Genomic DNA, 13,381 nt, shown 5'->3' with positions numbered 1-13,381 from the left:
CATTCCACTTTTACCAGTCGTCCTAATCTGTTGAGACTCAAGACAGTTTTCTGTTTGTTTTGTTTTGTTTTTTTGGACATGGGTTTGAGCAACACTTATCAGTACTCAGGGGCTCATCATAACTCTGCTCCAGAGTGACCCCTGGCGGGACATGGGGATACAAATTCAAATGTATGGTGATTTGAACCAGGGTCACGGCAGCTGTAGTCTCATGCAAGGCAAGTGTCTTACCTCCTGCACTATATCTCCAGCCCTTTTCTCGTGTCTCATCTTGTGTTTATCTGATCAGTGAAGAGGGAAGAAAGGGGTAGAACATGTTTTAGCTCATCCCAGTTCTCAGCCCTCAAAGCCTGTTGTCTCTCTCAGTTCTCATTTGAGCTCCCTGACTCTCCTCTTCACAGGAGGGATCATTCTGGAATAGGACAAGTTCTGCTACTGGGGCTTAACCAGGAAAAGCTTCTCCCCCTAGCCCCTTGCAGAAGAAAAGTTTTCCCAGGAGGGGCTGCATTCTAACAACAACCCAGTTTTATAAAACAGTCATAGTTTGATCATGTATCTGCAAAGCATAGAAATGCTGAAGAAATACTTGTTGAAGAGTTTAAATGATTGTGACACTGGTATACATTGCCTTGAAAGACTGGCATAATATTTCAAAGTGAGCGTTGTAAACTATTAAACCTTACAGCTGGTTCTTATGTGTGTTGGAATATGCTGCTTCTGGCTTGAGGTGGGGTTATTTTTTGGTTGGGAGCCCCTTCTCGTTTTTATGTTAACAGATGCTTAGGTGCTTGTAGCACATGTTTTCCTAAAATATTTTATTTTTCCTGCACGAATCCAATTTTAGTTATTTTAGGCAGCTTCTGGCTATTTGAAAGAGCAGCTTGAGAAGCAAGAGCTATAATTAAGGGGGTATTTGGACATAAGATACCATTCAGAATCAGGCACAACTGTCGTAGTTAGTCTCTGCATCCAGTCCGTAGGTGATAAAGTTGTCTTCTGAGGCTTAAGCTCAGTGTAGTTCAGGGGAAATGAATAGCTTCACCAGAAGTAATGTGTCTTTAAACAGTCTATAGTTAGTAAAATAAGTGGCAGCTGGGGTGAAATTTTTTCAGTACTCTGAGAAAGGCAACTGCCATACCAAATTCTTAAAGTTACAATGCAATCTCATTTTCATCTGTGTAGCAGATTTGGTTTTGATTCCTTTGGTCCTGCAGGATTTCACAGTATTATTTCTAAAGATCTGGCTACTGCAAACACCTACTGAACTCTCATATGGCAGATAATTCATTTTCCCTCTTTGAGTATTCTTTAGAATATTGAAAAGGTTTTGGTCCTTGTCCTAAGTAATTGTTGATTATTCCCTTTTTTGTTTTTTTATGTAAAAAAACATGGCAGAGCCTGGCAAGCTCCCCATGGCGTATTCAATATGCCAAAAACTGTAACAACAAGTCTCACAATGGAGACGTTACTTGTGCCCGCTTGAGCAAATTGATGAACAATGGGAGGACAGTGCTACAGTACTACAGTGCTACAGATGTAAAAAAAAAAATAGAACTTTACCTTGAAAATAGACCCGCCCCTCCCCATTCTTTAACTTTGCATCTCTGAGTAAAACCACGTGGTTAGTTCTAGTACTGCTATGTAAATAGTAAGCTATATTGGCCTGAGTTGGGCTTATAAGTTTCATCATTTGTAAGCAGATTCTGCCTATAGTTATAATTGTCAAAACTTTATTCATTTTCCAAAATCTCTGTAGTGCCAAATTCTGACTCTGACTAACTTGAGCTCCTGCATTTTTGTTCTTTTTTTTTTTTTTTTTTTTTTTGCTTTTTGCTTTTTGGGTCACACCCAGCGAGGCACACAGGGGTTACTCCTGGTTCATGCACTCAGGAATTACTCCTGGCCGTGCTTGGGGGACCATATGGGATGCGGGGAATCGAACCCAGGTCGGGCCACGTGCAAGGCACGTGCTATCACTCCAGCCCTGCATTTTTGTTCTTTGACTCCCCTAAATATAAAAGTCTCCCCAAGCTTCTCACACAGCCAAGACTTGGTTGGCACAGAACCAGGGAAGCCAGCGGAAAATAATGTCATATTCAACTTCTGTGTTTGAGTCCAATTGTTACAGAAGCCATTTGTACTGTATTGGGTCCTGTTTGAACTTTATGTAATAAAGTCACTTTCTGTTTTAGAAGAGATTACATCAGAAAAACACATTCTTTATGAATGTCTTTCTCTTCGGCCACATTATTTGCATGAATGAGAACACTGTGGGAATCCCCCCACAGTGAAAACTCATCACGTTGCTCATGCACTGTTGGGGATGCGGGGGGCAGTGGAATCAGTCACACAGCTGGGTTGAGAGCTTGGGTTCACTAACTTCAAGTAAACTGAGGCAGTGAATTCCACTGAGAACTTCTGAGAAAGCTGAAGGAACCTTAATGGCCTTTTCAAAACGTTCTTAGTAAAAGCTAAATAGTTAATATTTGAGTCCTCCACATTAGGTGTCTTCTTTTCTTTTTTTGTTTGGGGGCCACACCCAGCAGTGCTCAAGTCTTACTTCTGGTTCTGCATCTGGGATCACTCCTGGCAGGGCTCAGGGGGCCATGGGGGTGTCAGGGATCGAACCCGGGTCACTGCGTGCAAGGCAAGCACCTTACCCATTGTACTATCTCTCCAGCCCCTCATAGGGTGTTTTCTATTAGCATATCTTAAATCACTTAAATCATCTTATTCACTTAGCTGTGAATAAATAGAATATACCCTATATTTATTAATATTTAATTTTTAAAATTATTTTAAATTGGAATAGGAAATCCTATAGGAATAGTAGCACTGTTAACACTGTCCTCCCATTGTTCATCAATTTGCTCTAGCGGGCACCAGTAACGTCTCCATTGTGAAACTTGTTGTTACTGTTTTTGGCATATCGAATACAACACAGGGAGCTTGCCAGGCTCTCCGAGAGGGATGGAGGAATCGAACCCAGGTCGGCCACATGAAAGGCAAATGCCCTACCCGCTGTGCTATCGCTCCAGCCCTATAATAATATATGGTAATATATTGCATTTTTTATGGGGATTAGCTTACTCTGCCTTGAATTCCTTTCCACTGATGCCTTAGTCATGAAACAGGTATAACTTTTCAAGCCTAGAATAGAATTTTGTTGTTTTTGGCCAAAGGGCACTACAGAATTCCCCAATTAAGAGACTCACAGACAAAAATGTTGTGGACAGAACACAGAATATGTTTAGGCATGAAACTATGATATATTACTTTATTGGTTTAATTATTGTGAATTTTACAAGCAACCAGGGTTAAAAGTAGAAAAATCTAAATTCTGCCTATGTGTTTCTGTGCAAATAATAAATGTGATTTAGAGCCTACGAGATAATGCAGGAGTCAGGCACTTACCTTGCATTCAGGGCTTGATCCCCAGCTCCACATGGTCCTTGATTTATTTTGTTTCATTTTGTTTTATTTTGGGGTCACACCCAGTGATGCTCAGGGTTTCTCCTGGCTCTGCACTAAGGAATTACTCCTGGCAGTGCTGGGGGCACCGTATTCTCATATACCAGGATTCAAAGCCAGGTTGGCCACATGCGAGGCAAGAGCCCTACCTGCTGTTCTATCTCTCCAGCACTATCCATGTGGTCCTTGAGCACTGCTGGGAACAACCTCCAAGTGTGGCTTAAATACCTCCCTTTGGAGCCAGAGAGATAGTACAGTGGGTAGAGCACTTGCCTTTCTTGCAGTCAACCTGGGTTTGATCCCCACCACCTCATATAGTCCCTCAAGCCTGCCAGTAGTGATGCCGGAGTGCAGAACCAGGAGTAACTTTGAGCTCCACCAGATATGACACAAAAACAAAACAAAGCAAAATAAAAACTCTCACCCACATAACTGAAAATATTCTCTTTCTTTGGTTCTTGGGCAGAAGTGATAGTTTGCTCTTTACAGGAAAAGGAAAGATCAGTCCAGATTACCCAGAATTTTCTCTGTGTGTTGTCTCTCTTGCAGAAAGGAGTTTTGAGGGAAGATGAATAATGGAGCGAAATTGTTTTATGTAGGAAACACAAGAGGAGAGAGAAAAGAAAACCCCTTAAAGTAAAGGAGGAAGTCATGCACTTCCATGCACCTCCATTGGGCTGTATGAGTCAGAATGGAGTTCTCAGGGGTGCAGAGACGATGGATGCCGTGTAAAGTGGAGGTCACACCTGAGATGACTCTCCAATGGAATGCTGTGAGACAGAAGGAAACAATGACACACCCCAAGTAGGGATCAGGGTGACTCCAGAATAGGGACCGAGCTGATTATATGTACCTATGGAAGCTGCCTGGCCTGGGGTTCTCTGTGAAGATCAGACTCTGTTGTTGGCAATGTCAAGACTTTGAATTCTGGTGACTTTTCAGAACCTGTTCAAGGCCTTTTGTGTGTGTGCTGAATTTTCTCCTGGTTTTGGCTGGTATAAATCTCCAGGTTTGGGGCTGAGTCTTTTTTTCTTTTGTCTTTGACTTTTTCGAGCTGCGCTCCCCCCCCCCCCCCCCCCCTTGCTCAGGGTCTTTTCCTGGCATTCTTCTCAGAACTGAGTCCTATGCAATGGGATGGAGCAGGGGCTGCCGCAGAGGGCAGTGTGCGAGAGCCTTCCTCCTGTGCTGTCTCAAGTTTCTTTGGTGAAGTATTAGTTCAGGGTTTTAGTCCATTTTTAAAATTGAATTTTCTCATTATTGAGTCGAGTTCCTTATATATCTGGCTGCAGTTCTTTTATGAAATAATGCCATGGAAATAACTTTCTCCTTGTCTGTACTTGTCCTTTCATTCTCTTCAGGAATACCTGGGGCAGGGGAGATGGCTGAAAAAGGGTCAGAGTGGTACTTGGCATGGGGGGATGAGGGGCAGGGAACCAAGTCGTAAAGACCACCCCCTGCCCTGACCACTGCTGGCCATGGCCCCCAAACAAAAAACAAACAACAGGCCTCTTAACTAAAATTCATCTATTTTGGCTTGGTTGGTTTTAGTTTGTTTGACTTTGGGGACAGACGAGGTCCAGCAATGCTCAGGGACCACCATGGCTATCCCAAATGGAGCTATGGCTGGGGATTCTGGGGGTTGGGTCAAATCTGGGGTGCCTTGCCCTGCAGGGAACACACTCCTGCCCTTTGAGCTGCACTCCTCATTTCTTTCAGTGTCATGAGGTCAGAAAAACTCTCTTCTGTGTTTTTTCCCCTATATACTGAATAGTTGGGGTGTGAAAGGGAATGTCGTTTGTTTTCGCCCATACCCAGCTGTTCCAAGGGCTTACTCCTGGCTCTGTGCTCAGCAGTCAGTTCTGGCACTGCTGTGAGCCGTATTCGGTGTTAGCAATGGGCTGGGGGCGGCTGCCTGCAAACCAGTGTCTATGCCAGCGCTGTCTCTCCAGACCCTGGAGACAGCAGTTTTAAGTTTTACATTTAAGGTACAACTCAGTTTTATTCAGAATATGAATCAGATTGCTTTTTTGGTTTCTTTGCGTATGGGGAGTTAATTTCTTCTAGCACCTCTTGTTAATGGCTGCCCTTTGTATGTCTGTCACAATTGGTTTAGTGTATATTTTTTTTCTGAATTTTCTATTTCATTCCATTAATTTATTTACCTTGGTGCCATAGCACATTGTCTTGATTATTGTAGTCATTTAGTAAGTCTTAAAGTCAACATGTGTTTTATTTCTTTTTAAAACTTCTTTTACTGTTTAAATTTAATTTAATTTGGGGGGGTGGGGTCACACCTGATAGTTTTCAGGGGATCATATGAGACACGGGGGATCGAACCCTGTGTTGGCTCATGGAAGACAAGCACGGTTCTCCCTATACTATTGCTCCGGCCCTCTCCTTTAAATTTTTTAAATGTGTCAATGATTGCTATTGAGCTTGCTAGTTAGACTGACTTTTTTTAATGCATCATAGTTCAGCTCAGACCAAATAAAGTTAGTAAACAGGCTTTCTAGTCTTTTTGTATGTTTTATTTTGCAAGACCAGCAATCAAACACAGGGTGTCACATATGTAAGGCATGCGCTCTACTATTGAGTCACATCCTTGACCCCTAGCATAACTTTTTAAATGCTGTTATGTGTGTGTTTTAAAATGCAGAGGCTTGGCCAAAGAGCCAGTACAGTTGGTAGAGTGTCTGCCTTGTACACGGTCAACTGGGTGTACTTCCTAGCACTGGTCCCTCGAGCACTGCCAGGAGTAAGCCCTGAGCACTACCAGGTGTGGCCACCAAAATAAAAACAAAACAAACGCCAAAAAATGAATAAGCTTGAGATAATTTCTTTCTTTAGCACAGATTTGTCCTTTGTTCCTAGAGAGATAATAGTGGAGACCTTAATCCAGCTGGAGCTGGGCCCATAGAGTTTGAAGAAGCTGGTTCTATTTAATCTGCCTTGTTCCTTCTGAGTTATTTTGCTTATTTATGGAAATTGGCATTCCCATATGAATCTTAGAAACAGGCTGTCAATTTCTAAAAACTCCCACTGGGATTTTGAGTGGAATTATGTTCATAAATATGGGGAGATATCAATGTAAGGAGAATTAAACATCTTAACAATACTGTATTTTTCAGTCCATAAACTTGGCATTTCTCTTCAGACTGGTTTGCCTCAGTGCTTTGTAGTTTTCACAGTGTCTTTCCTATCTTTCATTAGACTTATCATCAAGTATTTCAGTACTTCATATTTGTTTTACTTTATAAGTGGTATTTTTTAAATGTTAAATTTGATTTATAGAAATAACGTTCATTTTCTATATTGACACTGTATTCTTGCTAAACTCACTAGGTTTTAATAAAGTTTTCAAACGTACCTTTGGATTTTCTACAGTTATTTTCTTCAAAGACAGATTTACTTCTTACCTCCCCATGTAGATTCATTTCTTTCACTTGCCTTATTTTGTTGACAGAACCTTGCAGAATAGAAATGAGAAGGATATCTTTTCCTTGTTCCTGATCTTAAGGGGAAAACACTCTTCATTATAAATACTGATTAGATGCTGGTTGTAGCTTTTCCACAAATGTTCCTTAACTAGTTAAGGAAGTTTTTCTTCTATTCCAAGTTTGCTGAGTTTTTAACCAGAAGTGGATATTGGATTTTACTGTGTGCTTTGAAAAAAATCTGTCAAGTTATGGTTGGCTTTAATGTTCTGTGTGTGTGTCTGAAATATTGCTTAGGAAGAACTTTATTCCTTTTCTTTTGTGTTTGTTTTAGCATAGAGGTATATGGAGTTGCTTTATGAAGTAGTGTTTTAAGCTTTGTCTTGCTACATTTCAAAACTAGAATTCTGTAATTGTATTTTTAAAACTTCATCAACTCAGTGATTATTTTCCCAATGGCAAAACTTAATAGTAAGTTCAAAGCCAGAAATGTTGCAAAAAAGAAACAAAGAATGCCTTTGCCACTTTTAGTTGAATGCCTTTCTGTAAAGCCAAATTTTATATTTTTTCCAAGGAGGAAAAAACAGATATTTTTTCACTTCTGATAAAATAATTTTACATGAAGAACATAGAACATAAGTAGCCTATTTGAAACAAGCTCAAAGATTATCTTTTTATCTTAAAACATTTTATCATATTTTTGGTCATGTCACTAGTCAGAAAGTAGACTTCAAAGTATACCATTCCTGGGACCAAAGAAATAGCACAGGGGTTAGGCCCTTGCTTTGCACACAGTGGACCGTAGCGTGGCAAAGTTTTCCTGCAAGTACCACCAGGAGTGATTCCTGAGTACAGAGTCAGCAATAAGCCCTGAGCACTGCCAGATGTGGTCCAAGCCACACTCTGCCCAAATTTATATATCTTACCTTCATTATTTCCTGTAAATAATTTTTCTTATTGTTAATTGTTACCACAGGAAGGAAGAAGAAAAAAATTTTGGGGGGGGTTTTGGGCCACACCCACCAATGCTGAGGGGTTACTATTCAGGAATTAATCGTAGTGCTGCCAGGGGACCCTATGAGATGCTTGGGGATCGAACCAGGGTCAGCCACGTGCAAGGCAAGTTACCCTCAGAAAATTCATTTTAAAGGGGATTGTTTTTATAGGGGGTATCCTCTGTTTTTATTGCTGTTCCACAGTCTACTTTTGAAGAAAAGGGAACATGGTACCATTTCTCTGTTACACTTTTGTTTGTTTGTTTGGGGGTCTACACCCAGCAATGCTCAGGCCTTACTCCTGGTTCTGTTCTGCTTTTGAATAAAGCCATTCAATATTATATATAGTTTTGTTTGGAAGCTTTCCAACCAATGTTCAGGGAGTCTGGGTGCCACTCTGGGGATGGTAGTCAGTCGGTTCTCCTGGGGCCGGAGCATATCTTGGCTGCTTCAGCCCCTATGGTTCTGGGGACCACCAGGGCCTCCCCGGCAGTATGTGGGGGCCTCCACCACCACCAAAGATTAGGGATCAAAGCTGCATCCCATCTAACCCCTGTACTAATCCTGGCTCTTAACGTTGGATTTTTTTTAATTCTTTTTTTTATTAAATGTACCAATCTCGGGACACTACTTGAGAGGCATTGCTATAGTTTAGATATTGGTTTTTTAAAAAATCTATTTACAAAGAAACATTTTCTATTAATTACTTCCAATTAGCCCCAATCAGTAGTGACACAACTCCATTGATCTGGTTCCAATTAATTTTTTATAAAAAGCAAACTCTTGATTATTGGCTGCATGAACTGGATGGTGACTAATTCTCATGGTGAACTATTATGGAACTATTTTAAAATATGATTCATATGAAGGACTTTTAATGATATGCTGTTAGAATGTTAAATTTACAGTACTAGTCATAACATACATATGTATTCACACACGTATTTATAGACACATACTTAAATACAAATTCGTACTGTGAATGTTAATAGTGGTTTCTCCAGGTAATGGATAACTTGGGCATTAATTTTTTTCCAAGTTTCTAGGTCACTAATGTATTGAAAAACATTGTTCCAAAGCATATTTTAATAAATTTTACCCTTGTTTCACCTTTCCAGATCCTAAGACTAAAAATCAAGATATATTTGGGTGTGTTCCTTAAAACATTCCAAAGGAATTCTGCTATGCTATTGAGTCACAGACAGTTCCCCAACTTTTCCCCCTTTATTGTCTTTATAGTTCTCTGTAACTTTTAAAGTGTTTCCACATATACTTGTTGGATTTTCTTTCATTGTTGTGAAATAGATACTATAGCCCCCACGATACATGGGACATCTGTTGCTCATTTTCTGTAACTCCAAATATAATTATTTTTATAGATAAATTGCATTCAGTTGAACGAGCATAGAATTTGTTTACGAAAGATAAAACATCTTTACTGTTAAAGATGAGAAAAAATAAACAGTCATGCATTGTTGTTTTCAACATTTTAAGGAGAACTTGGTAATATCTATACAATTTTAATATGTTTAAGAGTTGGAGAGATAATACAGGGGTTTAGGCATATACCTTGCATACAGCTGACATCAATTCAGTCCCTGGCCCCTGAGCACAGAATCAGGAATAGACCCCCAAGGTGGTTTAGGTGACTTGTGCAGTGACATGAAAGAGCCAAAACAAGGAAGACTGGTTCTTTCTGTGAGCTGCTTGTAAGTTGGGTATTTAAAAAAAAACTAAAATGTGGTAAAGCAGTCTTTTTATTTTCTTTTGTTTTGGGGCCACACGCGGCAGTGCTCAGGGGTTACTCCTGGCTCTGCACTCAGAACTTACTCCTGGTGGTGCTCAGGGGACCATATGGAATATCAGGGATTAAACCCGAGTGGGCCGAATTAAGCATCTTTTTTCTATTTCAAAAAAACATTTAACCCTGGGGCTGGAGGGACAATACAGAGGGGTAGAGCACTTGCATTGCATGCTGCTGATCCAGGTTCAATTCCCAGCATACCGTATGGTCCCCTGAGCACAACCAGGAGTATTCCTGAGTGCAGAGCCAGGTATGGTTCCTAAACGAAACCAAAACACCACCAAAAAGCACTGAACCCTATATCTAATAGCTACTCTTAAAAATAATTGCCTGCTATCAGCTACTGGCTATACAACTTTTTGTATATGTCACCATCCATATTACAATCTGTGGTATTGGGGGGGTCAAGAATGAAGGTACCAGAAGAATAAGCACATTCCTTATTAACTGACATCTTCCTATGGACTCTATTTTCCTAATGCTTTTTGAGGGGGAGAAACAGGAGGAATTCAACTTGTAAAATTCTACTGATTCAGAGAACACGCAGTTCTTTGGCAGTCAGGGAAGGACTTCAGAAAAGATTACAGCAGAGGGGAATTTCGTTGCATCTATTCAGCCTGAAACTAAAACAAATAAAAAAGGGAAACAGCTTATTCCTGTTATTTTGACTTCCTCTTATTGTGTCTTCCTTGCCATGTGTTGGCCTTGTGATTTGGGATTAATCAGAGTTTGTTTCTATTTGCACCCATTGAGGGGAGAAGGGAACCAAGAGAGAGCTCCTTAAAGTAAAGTCCCTGGCCCACCATTTGTATTGTGGTTCAACCAGGTACAAGAATAATTGGAAGATGGGAGTAAAGCTTCTTTTATGCTTACTGAACATTTTTAATTGGGGGGCCGGGGTGGGGGGGCTGTTGAATGTTAAGTGGGAGGTGATTTTCATGGAAATGCATGGAGTGCATTCCACCAGATTCTTCTCGCAGATGAACAGGGTGCCACTGATGTGGCCACAAACTCAGACACCTGATTAACCATCAGGGGAACATGTCAGAAAATGGGCAGGTCGGCACTGCAGACCAGCATTTCTCAGCCAGGGGCCCAGGAAAATTATATATATCACAGGTGTATGAGGGGTCACACCATAAGACCTGAGACCAACCACGAGCATGAGGGGCCACAGGAAAGAAACAAGGTCAGAAGGGGCCGTGGCCAGAAAAAAGGTTGAAAAATACCAGTCTGAAATGTCATATAATTGCCCCTTGAGCATGGCGGAGGCTAGGAGCACCTGGGAGTGAAGCAGGATCACGTCCCTGCAAGCATGTGCTTTACCAACAAGCCACACCTGTAGCCCCTCAGCTCACTGGAGTTTGTTTGCATGGGTGAGGGGGAAATGCTCGCCACTGACTTAGGTCCGCGACACAAGGAGTAAAAGAAGTTGCAAAGCAGTTTAATAGAATCATTGACTCTAATTATATGTACGTGTGTCATATACATACCGACATTATGTGTGTTTGTGTATGTGTGTGTCTATTTTAGTGCTTGGAAAAGATTCACTTTGGGAAGATACACTTTGAACTAAGATAAGGTTAGAACTTTGGAGAGGAAAGCTAGATTGGGTTATGTTAAGAACTTCAGCTTTATATAATTAACCTATGAGGAGACATTTATTTGTGGCCTAATTTAAAAGCCTTGTAATTGCCAGGTGCAGATCTGAGAGCACGTTTACTTTCTCCCTTCCTTTCCCCTTCTTGTTCTCTCTGCCATGGCATCCAGGGCTTATCCCTGGACTTGTCCCAGGGATCAGGACGGCAGTGCTGGGAATTGCACTCACAGCTCACACCGTGGACAGGAGCTCGGCCACTCCATGCAGTGCCCAATCAAGCGCAGGCCCTCCCCACACGAAGTACGCACTCCGCCTTTTGAGCTTGTAAACTCATGGAGATCTTAACACCCCTGTGTTTATTCCCAATACAGCTCAGGAAGTGGAGAAACGTGTATGGTGCCTGGGAGAGTATGAGCTTGTGTCTTCTCATTCCTGACTTCCTCACAACTTTTCTCTTCTTGTACAGGACACCCCAAAGTTAGTCTTTCAAAGTAGATTTGCTTTCACAGTCCATAGACTTAAATAAACCTGACAGCCTATTGTCTGAGCAGCAACATGACTAAAATTTTAAGAAACTCTATCCTAACTGGAGATTTTCAGTGCTTTTTCCTGTCTTCGGTTTCACATGTCATTCAGTCTGTTGCTTGACAATAACAAAAAGTATTTTCTGTCTCAAAAAGCCAACCTCGGGGCTGGAGTGATAGCACAGCGGGTAGGGCGTTTGCCTTGCATGCGGCCGACCCGGGTTCGATTCCCAGCATCCCATATGGTCCCCTGTGCACGGCCAGGAGTAATTCCTGAGTGAAGAGCCAGGAGTAACCCCCGTGCATCGCTGGGTATGACCCCAAAAGAAAAAAAAATCAAAAAGCCAACCTCATCCAGTAAGTTCTCAGAATTTAATTTCATCAAAATTGTTTCAATCTATTTTGATATCAAATATGCTGTCTGTTCAAAAAAATAAATTTATTGGTGAAAGTAAATATAAGTGGTTATGTTATTCTTAAAGTCAATAGGTCTTTGCTTTTATGAACTAAAAACTTCCTAGAGCCTAAGAGGCCGGAGTGATATTACAGCAGATAGGGTGTTTGCATATGTCTCACCCAGGTTCGATCCCTGGCGCACACGTATGTTACCCTGAGCTCCAAGCCTGGAGTAAGCCCTGAGTGCAGTTGGGTATGGCCCAAAAACAAAACAAAAACTTCCTAGTACCAAATAGCATGCCCAATAAATTTTTAGAGAATCGAGTGATTCTTAATATGATTTCTCTTTTTCTACACCAGATTTAATGGTAATAGGAGAATTTGTCTCTTCATGCTGGTAAGTATAGCCAGTTGTAGGGATTTTCCTCTCCATTTTCTTACTTTTCTTTTTTCCACTAAACACTAGCTCCATGAGGGACAGGTACTGAATCCACTTCAGTATGTCATCCCAAGTATCGCGAACCTAGAAGTTATTGAGAAATATTTGTCAAATGAGAGAATAAGGTCACACTCCCTTTAAGTTAAACTTGAATGTATTCAAGACTCAAAATAGATTACCACTTATTAATTTAGTCTTGTGAGGAGACTTAACTATAGTTATGTGTTTCAGAACTTTTACTGTTGTTAATAATTCCCACTCAGTGACAGTATTTACATTTCTCCCTGTACAGAGAAAGAACAATTTGTTCCTTAGACAGGAAGTCAGGGCTTTGTGTTTGTTTCCATATTTGTAGTAAAGGATGCTAGATAATCGGTTATGTACCTGTCTTCACTGCATATTTTTATTCCTCTAAAAAAATAAAAGAATATAAATTAGTTTTCAGCTGACCCTTGGCTTCTTGTTCATTCCTGCATGTGGGAGTGTGGCCATCTGCATTCCCTGCCTGGCCACTAATGGAAGCTTTGTGAGCACCAGAGAAAACAGTACAGTGTGGATTTTTTTGGTTTGCTTTTTAGGGGTTTTATGGGGAGCAGAGTGGATTCTGAGCCACATGGCTGTGCTCAGGCTTACTCCTGGTTTTGTGCTCTGGAGTCACTCCTGGTAGGGCTCAGGGGACCATATGTAGTGCTGGGGATTGAACCTAGGTCAGACTCTC

At 41.1% G+C, this 13,381-nt stretch overlaps 1 protein-coding gene across 2 annotated transcripts in view; it reads left to right on the top strand.

The window, feature by feature from the left end:
* Window positions 1–13,381, top strand: part of CTTNBP2NL (CTTNBP2 N-terminal like) — a 58,694-nt gene that overhangs the window by 22,612 nt on the left and 22,701 nt on the right. The gene's annotated exons all lie outside the window — the stretch shown is intronic.

This window comes from Sorex fumeus, unplaced genomic scaffold (assembly GCF_029834395.1).
Source record: "Sorex fumeus unplaced genomic scaffold, SorFum_2.1 ptg000131l, whole genome shotgun sequence".
Lineage (NCBI taxonomy): Eukaryota > Metazoa > Chordata > Mammalia > Eulipotyphla > Soricidae > Sorex > Sorex fumeus.
Note: the sequence above shows the minus strand (reverse complement) of the source record. Positions and strands in the feature narration are given on the sequence as shown.